The sequence below is a fragment of the Lolium perenne genome, chromosome 1 (assembly GCF_019359855.2).
Source record: "Lolium perenne isolate Kyuss_39 chromosome 1, Kyuss_2.0, whole genome shotgun sequence".
Lineage (NCBI taxonomy): Eukaryota > Viridiplantae > Streptophyta > Magnoliopsida > Poales > Poaceae > Lolium > Lolium perenne.
Window position 1 is genome coordinate 186,673,996 of NC_067244.2, and position 12,847 is coordinate 186,686,842.

Genomic DNA, 12,847 nt, shown 5'->3' on the forward strand with positions numbered 1-12,847 from the left:
CCTGCTGGGCAAATCGTGCGCCGTCGAGGAGGTGGCGCCGGAGACACGCTCGCGTGAGGACCTGTCGCTCTTCAAGCTGACTGCTTGGACATCAGACGTGGACGCCATCCCGGTGGCGCGCATGCTCGCTGTTCCTGAGCCGGTGCGTGAGCTGGAGAGGCCGCTGCCGCCGGCGAGGGAGCTCCCGGAGGCAGTGGAGACGCAGGCGCCGCCCGCGGTGGTTTCAAGCGAGGCCTCGGTCATTCAGACGTTGCAATACCGCGTGCTGATCCACCTGGTTGCTGTCGAGGAGGTTCTCTCTGAGGTTTCAGGTGTCCGTGGTGACCATGGTGGCGATCGCGCGGGGCATCAGAGAGCCGGTCCGCAGGACGGCAATGGTGGCGGCGGAGGCGAGCCCGGCCGTCGCCGGGGAAGAACGCTTCCTTGGAAGCGGGGAGTGGTGGACCAGCGAGGTGGGGCCACGACTTTTGCCCCCAACAGGCTGATCCGGACAGCTGGTGGCACGCCAGAGGTGGAAGGACGCTCGTGGGGCCTACCTCCCTTGGCCTCACCTGCCCCTTTGGCGGTTCAAACTGGCCAGTCCTGGAGCGGGGCGTTGTCACCCTCTGTCCGTTCTGTCGGGACGCAGCTGGAAAGGGCGAGTCAAAGGCCAGAGCTGCAGGCGCAGGGAGCCGTTGGATCTACCGCTGCTGCGCCATCGGGCATTGTGGATGTGCTGGTTGATCAGGAGTTGGCGCCACGCGAGGAGGCCGTGCCAAAGGTGGGGCCGGCGATGGAGACGGAGCATGCAGCGCATGCACCGCTTTGGCAGGATGCCCTGGAGTCCCTGCCCTCTGTTGCAGCGGATCCCGAGGAGGACCGCGGTCGGGCGCAGTTGGAGACCCTGCCATCTGTGGCAGCGGATCCCGAGGCGGATCACGGTCGGCCGCGTTTGGAGACTTCCTCTCGTGCAGAAGGTGGGTCCCGCGGGAGCCAGGAGCGGGACGTTGGGCCTGTCTCGTTTGAGCTGTGCCAGGAAGCTGCTGCTCGGCCGCCTGGTGGGTCCAGCCTGGGGCCCAAGGGAGCTACCGTGATGCTTCTGGAGGAGGTGTCATCGCCAAATGGCGCTCAAGGCTTTCAGCGCTGCGGAGCAGACATGCCACAGAAGACCTGCGCTGCCACATCCCCGTGCTCTTCCGTGGCTGAAAGTGAGAAGGGGGATTACATCCAGATCTCCGTGAGTGGACATGAGAGGGTTCTAGAGTTGGAGGAGGGCTCGGATGCAAGGACGTCTAGAGATTCCTTGGAGTGCCCGTTGAGTGACCCTAGAGGCTCCCCATGCACGTCATATACGGGGCCTAACAGTGACTTCCAGTTGGTCCCACGCCGTGCTTGGAAGGAGCCTGTTCTGGAGGAGTCTGCACCAGAGGATGCTGAGAGTCTGGACTTGGAGAGGAGGGCGTTGCAGCAGGAGAAGCTCGCCCTCTGTCGTCTAAGGATGTTCTGCTCTTCTATCCTTAAGAAGTTGGCACCACCGTTGCTTCGAGAGGTGGAGAGTTCGTCTGGCCTTCGTGCTGAGGCACAGCCGTTCACGCCTAGACGTTTGACCAGGAGCACGGCGATGGCGGCACAGGAGAGAGGGAAGAAGGCGGCCAAGGCCTCGACGGCAGAGACGGTGTTACTGAGAGCGCTGGGCATCTGCCCTGAGGAGTTGTCGGTGGAGGAGGAGCATCTCGCGAGCTTCAACGAGATTTTCGATTCGCCGCTAGGTGAGCGACACGTGAGGGTCATGGCGTCTATCTTTGGCAAGATGGTGCCCCAGAGCTTCGACCAGCAGGAGGGCTGCAGAGTGGCAGTAGAGGCGCATTAGATGCGCTTTGGAGTGGAGTTTTTATGTAGTTTTCTATGGATTGTAATCTAGAGATGCTTTTCTGGAACGTTCGAGGCACGAACGATCCAGCAAAAAAGAGTGCCATTAGGGAGTTCATTGCTAGCCTTCATGTTAGTATCGTGTGTATTTCGGAATCGAAGGTTGCGGAGGTTGATGAGTATTACATCTCACAGTGTTTGGGACCGTCTTTTGACGGCTTTGTGTTTTTGCCGGCGGACGAGACTACAGGAGGGGTGGTGATGTCTTGGGATACCTCGGTGGTCCAGATCAACCATGTGAGTTTTGACACCTACGCCATAATAGGGGAGGTTACGACAAGAGATGATTCCAGATGGTGGCTTACCACAGTTTATGGGCCCCAGGTGGTGGAGGAGAAAATCATGTTCCTACAGGAGCTGAAGGAGAGGAGAACGCTTTGTCCTGGGCCGTGGATGGTGGCGGGAGATTTCAACATGATCCTAAATGCCTCAGAGAAGAACAACGAGAACATAGACAGGAACATGATGCGGCGTTTCCGGGATTTTGTGCATGAGCATGAGCTCAAGGACCTATATATGCATGGACGGACTTACACTTGGAGCAATGAGAGAGATAGAGCCACCCTTACACGCATTGACAGGGTGCTGGTCTCGGTGGATTGGGATCTGCAGCACTTTGATTCGGTCCTCCAAGGCCTTTCATCATCGGTCTCCGACCATGCGCCGCTTCACCTGGCCCTCAATGCGGCGTTCCGGCCTATAAGGAGGTTCAAATTTGAGAGCTTTTGGCTCAAGTTGGAGGGGTTCGATGAGGCGGTAAAGGAAGCTTGGGTGTGTGACCCAGCTATTGTAGACCCCTTTCGGAGGCTTGATACGCTTTTCAGGAATGCAGCTGAGCATCTGCAGTCCTGGGGGCAAAAGAGAGTGGGGAATATCAAGCTGAACATTGCGATCGCCAACACCCTCATTTTGCGCCTTGATGTGGCCCAGGAAAGGCGAGTTTTGACTCCCAGAGAGCTTTGGCTAAGGAGAATGCTCAAACAATCTGTCCTCGGCCTTGCATCCTTTGAGCGGACTATGGCGAGACAAAGATCAAGAATCCGCTGGCTCAAGGAGGGGGATGCCAACACAGCACTGTTTCACGCAGTCGCTAATGGGAGAAGAGTCAAGAATCACATTGCGGCGGTGAGGGTCGGGGACGAGCTTGTGACGGAACAAAAGCTCAAAGTGGAGGCTTTTACGGAGGCTTATTTTCAGCTGCTTGGGAGAGCGCAGCCGAGAGAACACTCTATCAACCTGGAGGAGCTCGATATCCCCATGGCTGAGTTGCAAGACCTGGACGCCATGTTCACGGAGGAGGAGATTTGGGGGGTGGTCAAGGACCTGCCCCCGGACCGGGCGCCAGGACCGGACGGGTTCACAGGAGCCTTTTATCAGAGAGCATGGCCCATCATCAAGAGGGATATCCTTGCCGGCTTGTTCAAACTCTGTGTGGGAGATGGCCGTGGCTTTGCACGCCTGAACAGAGCCCTGATCACTTTGATCCCCAAGAAGCCGGATGCCATTGAGATTAAGGACTTCCGCCCTATTAGTCTGGTGCATAGCTTTGCAAAGCTGTTCTCAAAAGTGATGGCCAACAGGCTCCGTAGGAGACTAGGGGAGGTGGTGAGCACCAACCAGTCAGCTTTTGTTAGGGGACGGGCCCTACATGATAACTTCATCCTCGTGAGACAAGTGGCACGGAAGATAAACCAACAGAGGCAATCGGGAGTGCTCCTCAAGCTGGACCTTACCAGAGCCTTTGATTCGATATCTTGGAGTTTCCTGTTTGAGGTGCTTCGGCGCATGGGTTTTGGGGAGAGGTTTCTAAAGTGGGTCACCCTGTTGTTGAACACGGCGAACACTAGAGTGCTGGTCAATGGAGTGCCTGGAGAGAGATTTGTACACGTGAGGGGCCTTAGGCAAGGGGATCCCACATCGCCTATGTTGTTTGTGGCGGCGATGGAGGTTTTGACGGCAGGCATCAAGAAGGCGGTTGAGGGGAATCTCTTCTCCAAGCTTGCGGGGATTTCGGAGCTGCAGAGAGTATCGATCTACGCAGATGATGTGGTCATATTCTGTAAACCGCTAAGCACTGAGTTGGAGGCAACAAAGGCTATTCTCCAGGTGTTTGGAGAGGCATCCGGGCTGCGCGTCAACTACAGAAAGACTTCAGCCACGTTGATCAGACAGTTGGAGGGGGATGCTGAGAGGGTGGCGGAGACGCTGGGCTGCGAGGTGGTGGGGTTTCCCATCAAGTACCTTGGCATGCAGCTAGCTTTGAGGCCCCTGTCTAAAGCGGAATGGCAACCGCTGATTGACCAGGTTCTCCACTGTGTTCCGGCTTGGCAAAGAGGCATGATCCAGAAATCTGGGAGGCTTATTCTCGTTAAATCCGTGATTGGAGCGCGGCCAATACACCAGCTCATGGTCGCAGAGGCGCCAGCTTGGGTGCATGAGGAGTTGGTAAAGTGGATGAGAGCATTTTTCTGGGCCGGCAAGAAGGAGGTGAATGGTGGCCAATGCATGGTAGCTTGGGACACCATATGCAAGCCCATTCAGCTTGGAGGCCTTGGAGTAAAGGACCTGAGGTTGCAAGGGTTAGCTCTTAGAGTGAGGTGGTGCTGGTTGCGTCGTACGGACCCCGCGAGGCCGTGGCAAGGGCTGCCCGCCATCAAGGATCCGGAAGCTAATGAGGTGTTCCAGAGCCTGGCGAAGTTTGCTGTGGGTGATGGGGAGACCATCTTATTCTGGAGAGACCGCTGGATAAATGGGAGGAACGTGGAGGAAATTGCGCCAGAGGTGGCAGCGCTGGTCCCAACTAGAAGGAAGAACATGAGGAAGGTGTGTGATGCCCTGTATGAGGATGCTTGGCTCTCGGATGTGGTGGGAGAGTTGTCCATTGATGGATGGATGCAATGTACAGTGCTCTGGGAAGAAATAGGAAAGGTACCACGTCAGGAGAACAGTCCGGATGTCATTTCTTGGAAAGGATCGGCGTCTGATAGGTATTCCACAAAAGCGACGTACAACATGCTCTGCATGGGGAGGCTATCTTGGAGCATGGCAAAGCCAATCTGGAAGTCCTTTGCCCCCCTTAAGTGCAAAATCTTTGGATGGCTGGCGCTAAGACGGAGGCTGTGGACGTCGGACAGGAGGGCTCGACATGGGCTGCAGGACCACCCAGATGCCTGTGCCACATGCCTCCAGGAGGAAGATAATGTCGACCATATCCTTACACAGTGCCCGTACGCCAAGATGGTATGGTTTGGGTGTCTCAGAAGGCTGGGCTCACAGTTACAGGAGCCGCAGGGTAGCGCTGACCTGGAGAGATGGTGGACGGAGGCAAGGAAGAGGCTTCGGAGGGAGGATAGGAAAGGCTTCGACACGCTGGTTCTGCTGATTGCTTGGACGCTATGGAAGCAAAGGAATGCCCGGGTGTTTGGAAACTTGGATAGGCAGTTCTCCACGGCGCAGATCATAGACTCGGTTCTTGAGGAGTTTAGCCTCTGGGGGGCTGCGAGGGGAGTAGAGCGGAGAGTCATGATGCGAGAGTAGACGTTGAGTGTGGGTGGTGTGTGTGTGGGTCGGCCAAGGGCAGATGTTCGCATCCCCCTTCGGTCTCTTGTAATTGTTGTTGCTCCCTTCTATAAAGATTTGGCACGCTTTTCGCGTGCCCGCGAAAAATAATCTGGATTGTACCATGGACTGCGTGCCCCCGTTGTTGTTGAATATATAAGCAAATATCCATATGAAATAATCCGTACAAGTAAATGATAAATCATGACTACGAAAATAACAAATAAACTAATCATGCAGACTAGTAAGGTAGATGAACAGACCACGTCTAAACAAGATAAACTGATCGCATCTACCACACAAACTAGAAGAAGAAACTCTAACAGAAACTGAAAGAGAGACGACAAGATCACATACTTTGCAGCAGCGTCGTTGTCGCCCATGTTGAGGTTGCCGAAGAAGTCGCTGAGGTCCGGGAAGAAGTTGTCGGTGTGGAGGAACTCGTCGTCCGATGACGACGTCGTGATGCCAGTAGTCGCGCCGGAGCGCTCCCCAAAAACCTGATTGCCCCTCACCCGTACAGGTTCACGAGAGGCAGGGTTCCGGAGGCCTACTGTCCCGGCAGTCGGTGCACGCCGACGGACGGGATGAGGAAGACGAAGGTGGCGGCGCAATGAACTGGAAACAGGTAGTAGCGTATGCGTCTGGTTCAGACTAGGGTTGGAGTCCGCGCTTATATAGTGCGGTTCGGGAAGGTCGTGGGGCGCAGCCCACGTCCGAGTCGGCACAGCCACGATCCAGAAAAACCGGAAGGCAAAACGGCTGAGTAACGCGTCCGTTAATGACTCGAAATTGATTACACAATTAATTTCCCAAACAGCAAAAAGATAAGCTCGGCTCGGCGAGATTCCCGCAACCCGCGGCGCGTCGTGACGTGTCGTGTCGTGTCGTGTCGTGACGAGGCGAGGCGGGCGGCGGCGGAGGAGGATTGCGCGAGGGCTCTCTCTCTTCTCACTCACTTACTAGGACTAGAACATCCCACCTTATATACCACTACAACTCTCTCCCAACTAGCAATGTGGGACTAAACTTTAGCTCCCACTAGTGCTGCCACTGATTATTGGAATGGGTCATGTGAGTTTCAGAATTTGATAATGGGCCATGGGCCAAAGGCCAAATGCCCCAAATTCCAGCAATCCCCACTACAAGGAAAAGGCCTACCGCCGGCGAACCTAAAAGCCCCATTGCCGGTGCACCACGAGCCCGCCGGTGCGAACGGGCCGGTGATAAATGGCCACTGCCGGCGCACCAGGCAGTGCGCCGGCGATAGGCCGGATACTGCCGGCGCGCCATCGACGCTTCGCCGGCAATGGACAAGTTCCACCGGCGCACCATCAGCTGCGCCGGCAGTAGTGCTTCCAGCACTGACGCATGCCACGTGCGCCGGCAGTAGGTCATCTAGGTGCGCCGGCAATAAATTCGAAAATTCTTTTTTCAGCTTTTTTCCAGCATATTACAATACATATTTGACAGCAGTATATATTTACAACGCAGTTCATATTTATACAACATTACATGCAATATGAGAAGCACATAGAGAGCCAAGTTTCATTTCGGTATCAATACACAAATACGCAAGTCTCGTTTCGGAATGTTGATTCATACAACACATGTGCATATGCAACACCGAATCAGCGAAGTTTCACAAAGTTAGAAGTCTTGGTACATAGTCGTCACAAGTATCATCATACACCTCACAATGTAGGTCCTAACCTAAACTACAATCACATAGAACATGACCAACATGGTCATGATGACCATCATCACGAAGGCCATGGTCTTCATCCGGTTCCTCCTCATGTCCCTCATCTCTCCCGCTAGATAACGGGCGTATCTTCCTTCCGCCTCCACCCTAGTGGGGTATCCCTTGTAGCTGTTGCCGCTGAAACGGTGCACCTGTCTCCGACAGTCCTCCCAGTCGTCGTAGACTCCAGGAACCCTCCCCTTGTACACGACATATGTCGTCGGCATCTCCATTCACAAGACAAGTAAAACGTTAGTACCAATGCAATGAACAAGTGCCAACTCAAATAAGAGACAAGTAGTATGAAATAAATAGCATGTGCCTCATACTTTGTTGGTCGAAATAAATAATAACATACAGGGATGGGGTCAGTGAGGCTAGGTAGGATGCACAATAGATTGATATTTGTGGCCATCACACCAAGCCTCACTGGCCCCACCCCGGAGTGTACAAGTGACCGAACATTTTAATCATCGGCCAATGCAATTAAGAAGTGCGAACTCAAATAAAAGACAAGTAGTACGAATTAAATAGCGTGCCTCATACTTTGTCGGTCGAAACAAATATTAACATCCAGGGATGGAGTCAGTGAGGCTAGGTAGGATGCACAATAGATTGATACTTGTGGCCGTCGCACCAAGGCTCACTGGCTCCACCCCCGAGTGTACGAGTGACCGAACATTCTAATCATCGGTGAACTCCAAATACGAGGCAAGTAGTGGTCGAGTAAATGCAAATAATTATTAAGCTATGTACGCCATAATCTTGAAATATATAGCAAAGTAAATGAAACTATAGACACATGTTCACATGCACATTCATACAACTAAATAAAAGCAACTAGTCGATTCTATGGGAATATATAGCAACTATTACAATACGGAAGTTCAAGGACATATCGTTCAAGCTTTAGCAAGTATTCCCGTCGTAGGATCAGGTTGTACGCCTAGAGGGGAATGGACGGCAGCCCTCAAGCGAGTTGAACGGCCTCTCATCACGCGACATCTCCAAGCGGAGTTCTATCTCGTCATTAGGTGGTAGACCGTAGCCGTAGAAGAACTCGCCAGACCTATTGTTGACATCCTGCAGGATTATCGTGCAAATGAACCGCTGGATGCGACCCAGTTCTTTCTAATCTCTCTATCAGGGATATCCGCCATGTTTGCAAACCTGTTTCTGAGATTCTCTGGCAGCAACATGTCATCTGCGTACTTTATGTACTCCTGCATCTGAAGGATGGCGTACCACGCGTCCATCCCATTGTCGGGCGTCGACTGCCTGAGGCAGGGGAAGTTGGTTGTGTGAGTTAAGACCAAGCCTCCTCGGGATTTCCTCTCTACTTTGAGGGGGCCTGCCTTGTTGGCGAAGCCGGTGAGAGCATCATTGAGAAGGGCCTTGATGTGGGTGTAGTCTTTCTTGTGGTCCCTACCCGAGTCGAGATAGACTGCATGCGAGTGTTGCGGGTGCACGACGATGAGGGCGCAGAACTTGTCTCTGCGGAAAACACACTGATTAACCTTTGGAAATGCAAATGGAGATATAGGATAGAATGGTAATGGGGGACTAGCGAGTGATTACTTACTCGGGGAAGTAAGGGATGAGAATGGCGCCCTTTTTAATGTTCGCCAGCATGAAATCCTCGACCTGCTGGGAGGCAATCGCCCGATCCCCAGCGTTGCAGATGATGCTCTCCCGCATATAGAAGGGGTCCATTATCGCGATGGTCGGCGTCTCCTCCATAACAATCTGGGCAGACAAGCTAAGAGCAACTAGGCGAACCACACTAAAGTGGAGCGCTTGCATGCGATAGATGCTGAAGATGTCGTTGAACCGGAAGAAGCACAAGTCCGCGGGGTACTTCTCGACGAAGTTCATGCCAGTTGGCACCTTCGCCACCAAGAGAGGGTAACCAGGATCTTTTGATTTGAGAAGAAGGTTCTCCACATGCAAGACAGTCTCATGCAAGCTCCTCATATCCGGGGTGAGTTTCTTCACGACATGCTCCGGCAGCATCAGTTGACCCAAGTGATGCAGAGGTCGCCAATTGTTTGGCAACTTGTCAAGGAGTGGGACCTTGTCCTTGGATTTGGCCGCCGCCGCCTTGTCTTGGGCGTCCTTCTTATTTTGCCTCTTCCTCTTCTTGGGTTGTACTGATGGACCCTCCATCGCCGTAGTGGCCGTAGCACGGAGTGTGTTTGGGCTCAACATATTTTTGACGGTGGCGGTGGCGACCTCCTCAGGATTTTCCTCCTCAGCCGTTTCTTGAGAATCGAACAGCTTCTTGGAGCACACATATTTCAAGGCCGGCGCATCCTCATGGACAACTTGTGAAGACGCAGGAATATCCCATTGGAAGTTGTCACATTCGTATTCCTCGGCCTCTGGCGCAGCTGGCTGTTGTGGTGGGGCGCTGACCTGCGCAGCTGGCCGTTCTGGTGGGGCGATGACCACGGGCGCCGCTGGCTATCGTGGAGGGACGCTGACATGTGGCGCCGCAAGGTGCTTGTCTTTGCTTGCCGTCGACCCCGAGTAGGTGTTGATCCGAATTAGGGTCTTCGGCCATAGCAGTACCCAACCCTTCAGTGAGGCCAGATTCAACGGGCTATCGTCATCGGCACCATGCGGTTGATTAGGAGGAAACAAATCCTCATAGCCCGGTAACGCCCGATCCACTTCAACCCGGTAAACGTCATCCGCCATATCTCGTGTGTGCCACTTCTTATCCAGGGGCCGAAGGATGGACCCCCTCGCGACGTCTTTGAGTTCGTCGTTTACTCTCATCAGGAAGGTGCATGGCGTTGAGAGCGCCTGCGAGAACATGTGTATGGCGTTAGAGAGAGGGCAAGGATGACGAAACTAATATATTAACTTGATGTACACATTAGTTAATTACCGTGAGGGCGTTGAGCTCGGCTAATGTCGACGGGCCAGCACATGCGGCGGCGGGCGTGCAAGTGACGGAGGGGCTGCTACCCGGCATGGACGGTGAATCCCTAGCACCAGCGACATTGCCGGCGGCCGGAGGAGTCTCCATTATAACATTGTCATTGCCGGCGGCCGGAGGAGTCTCCATTATAACATTGTCATTGCCGGCGGACGGCGGCGCCATCGAGTTGGTGTCGTCGAAGCTAACCACTTGCATTTCCGGGGGGGGGGGGGGGGGGCCGTGTTTGCCACCCTCATACCACGCGCGTAGAGCGTTGAAATCTGCTTGGACTGAAGCGGCGACTTCAGCTTTGACTTCAGGTACGAGTGTAGCTTTGAGTTGCGGTACCAAACCAGCTTGGACTTGGGCTAGGATTGACTCCCTCATTTCCTCCGCCTCCCGCTGCTTCCTCTCATTGCTCGCATTTTTATCGGCCGCAGACGACAAGCCGTAGTGATCATGCTTGTGGCCTGTACCGGCGCCAGCCACACGGCCTCTATGCGGCCTTCTCGTAGGTGAATGCTCATTGACGATGTTTAGCGCCCGTACGAGAGGCTTGTCCCATGCTACCCTGCCCGTCGACGCCTGGGACGAGGAGCCTTCGTCACCTTGAGAAAGTCTTTGTCTTTCTTCTTCCTGCGGAAGAAACGTGAACCATTTAGAAATGTTGCTACTATTATATGAACGATACTTGATCTAATAAAACCGGTAAATTGCTTACCAGTTTTTTCTCCAACGACAGGACCTTCTGGTCGTTCGTGAACCAAATTATGTCGGTTACGACCTTGGGGTCCGTGACAAGTTCCCCGGTTAGTTTCTTCTTATGGTACCGCGACCTGATGAATCTTCTTTCAAGCGGGTCCTTGTACTTGAGCCAGGGGTTCTCAATGCCGGCATTTACATACGCCTCGCCCTCCTTCGCCCAATAGGGCTCCTTTCCCTCATACCCACGGCTCCCAAGGTTGTGGTTGCCGATGTTAAGCTCCCGCATTTCCTTCCCCCACAACTTGCGATTCTTCGTCGCTTGTAGCTCTTCATTGGCCACAAAAGCATCAAAGTCCGCCTGGGAGACATGCGGAAAGGCAGAGTGGACCTCTTCGAAACCTTTGCCGTCAGCAATCATCTTCCGCACCATGTACTTATAGCTGCTGAGGTGTTTGGTGAACTTCAAGAGGGCTTGTGAGTTCACAATGTTCTTGGATTCATCAGTGGAGGCGTAGTCGCCTAGGAACTTGTATCGTGAGTGCAACCTCGCAATGAGCTGGGCTCGCAAATGCGCTTTGCTCTCAGCTCGGAGATCCATCTCGTTGAGATTGATGACCTCTCGGAGGATACATGCCAGTTGGTTGCCGTACCCCTTGGCAACATCCTTAGGCTCCACCGGCAAACCACTGGCGGGGTCCACCTCTTTGACCGTGTCTCTGCCGGTGCCGACCGTGTTTTGGCGCCTTGCCTTCCGCGGCCTCTTGGCTCCACTTGTCCCGGTGGCAGTACTCCCGGCAGCGCCGCTAGGATCGTCGCCGCTTGTCTCGCCGCCACCCCCGGCGGCGCCGGTTGCCTCATCGCCGCTAGGCTCGTAGTTACTACCCCCGGCGGCGCCGCTTGCCTCGTTGCCGCTTGGCTCGTCGGCACTACCCCCAGTGGCATCTTCCATCTCATGGTCCTCGTCGCCGCCAACACCAGCGGCCTCGGCATCCTCCTCCGTCCTAAAGAAGTGCCTATTGTAGTGCTCCTCTAACTCTTCTTGAGACAACATGGTGGCTTGCACTAATAGAAGATGAAAAAGAGTTAGAATTCACGGAAAAATTCTGCATGACCTTTGCTAAAAATTGGTCATGCCGAGTGCTAGAATTGCCGGAACGGAAATGAATCGACATTCCGGCACTCAATAGCAACTCAATCCCTGTAACAGAAATGCAAACATATAAATGCCATAACCATAACCATAACCATCTCCATAACCATGCCATCACCATAACCATCACCATATAAATTACAGTAGCATTTCAGCATATACATTACAGTGGCATTTTACATCAGCATAAAAATAATACTTGACAGCATCCATTTAAAACCAGAAAAGGAAATATTTGCAACTTAACACTTTAAATCCCATTACTGCTAGCATAGCAGTAGCTAGCAACTTAGCATTACTACTTATTTACATAAACAAATGAAATATTTGCAACTTAACACTTTAAATCCCTGGCACCTACTGAGAACCTTGCATACTAGCTACTGCAACCTCTGTTCATTTTCTTTTTTCCTACTGCAACCTGCAACTAAATCAAGTGGCATATATATGGTTCATTTTAAAATTGGTTTAGTTTCAAACAAGAGAGCATACAACATACAGAGCTTGTACCCACTTATAATAGCATGGACTGCAATAGCATATTTTTATGATGGAGTAACAAATTCATTTAGTTATTCATCAAGATTATCCAGAAATTCTTCTATGCACCAACAATATCATGCATTATTCCAATATCATTTGTCATTTTAAACCAGTAGCATTTTTATCATACTTGATACAGCCATCTCCATTTCATTTCCATTTTAAATAGTGAACTAGCAATAGTGAACTAAACCAGAGAACTATTTTAGCTACTGCAAGTAAACCAATTTTCATTTTAGCTACTGTAACTAAACCATTTTAGCTACTGCAACAAAACTAATTTAGCTAAATGAACCAGAGAATTGCTAACATA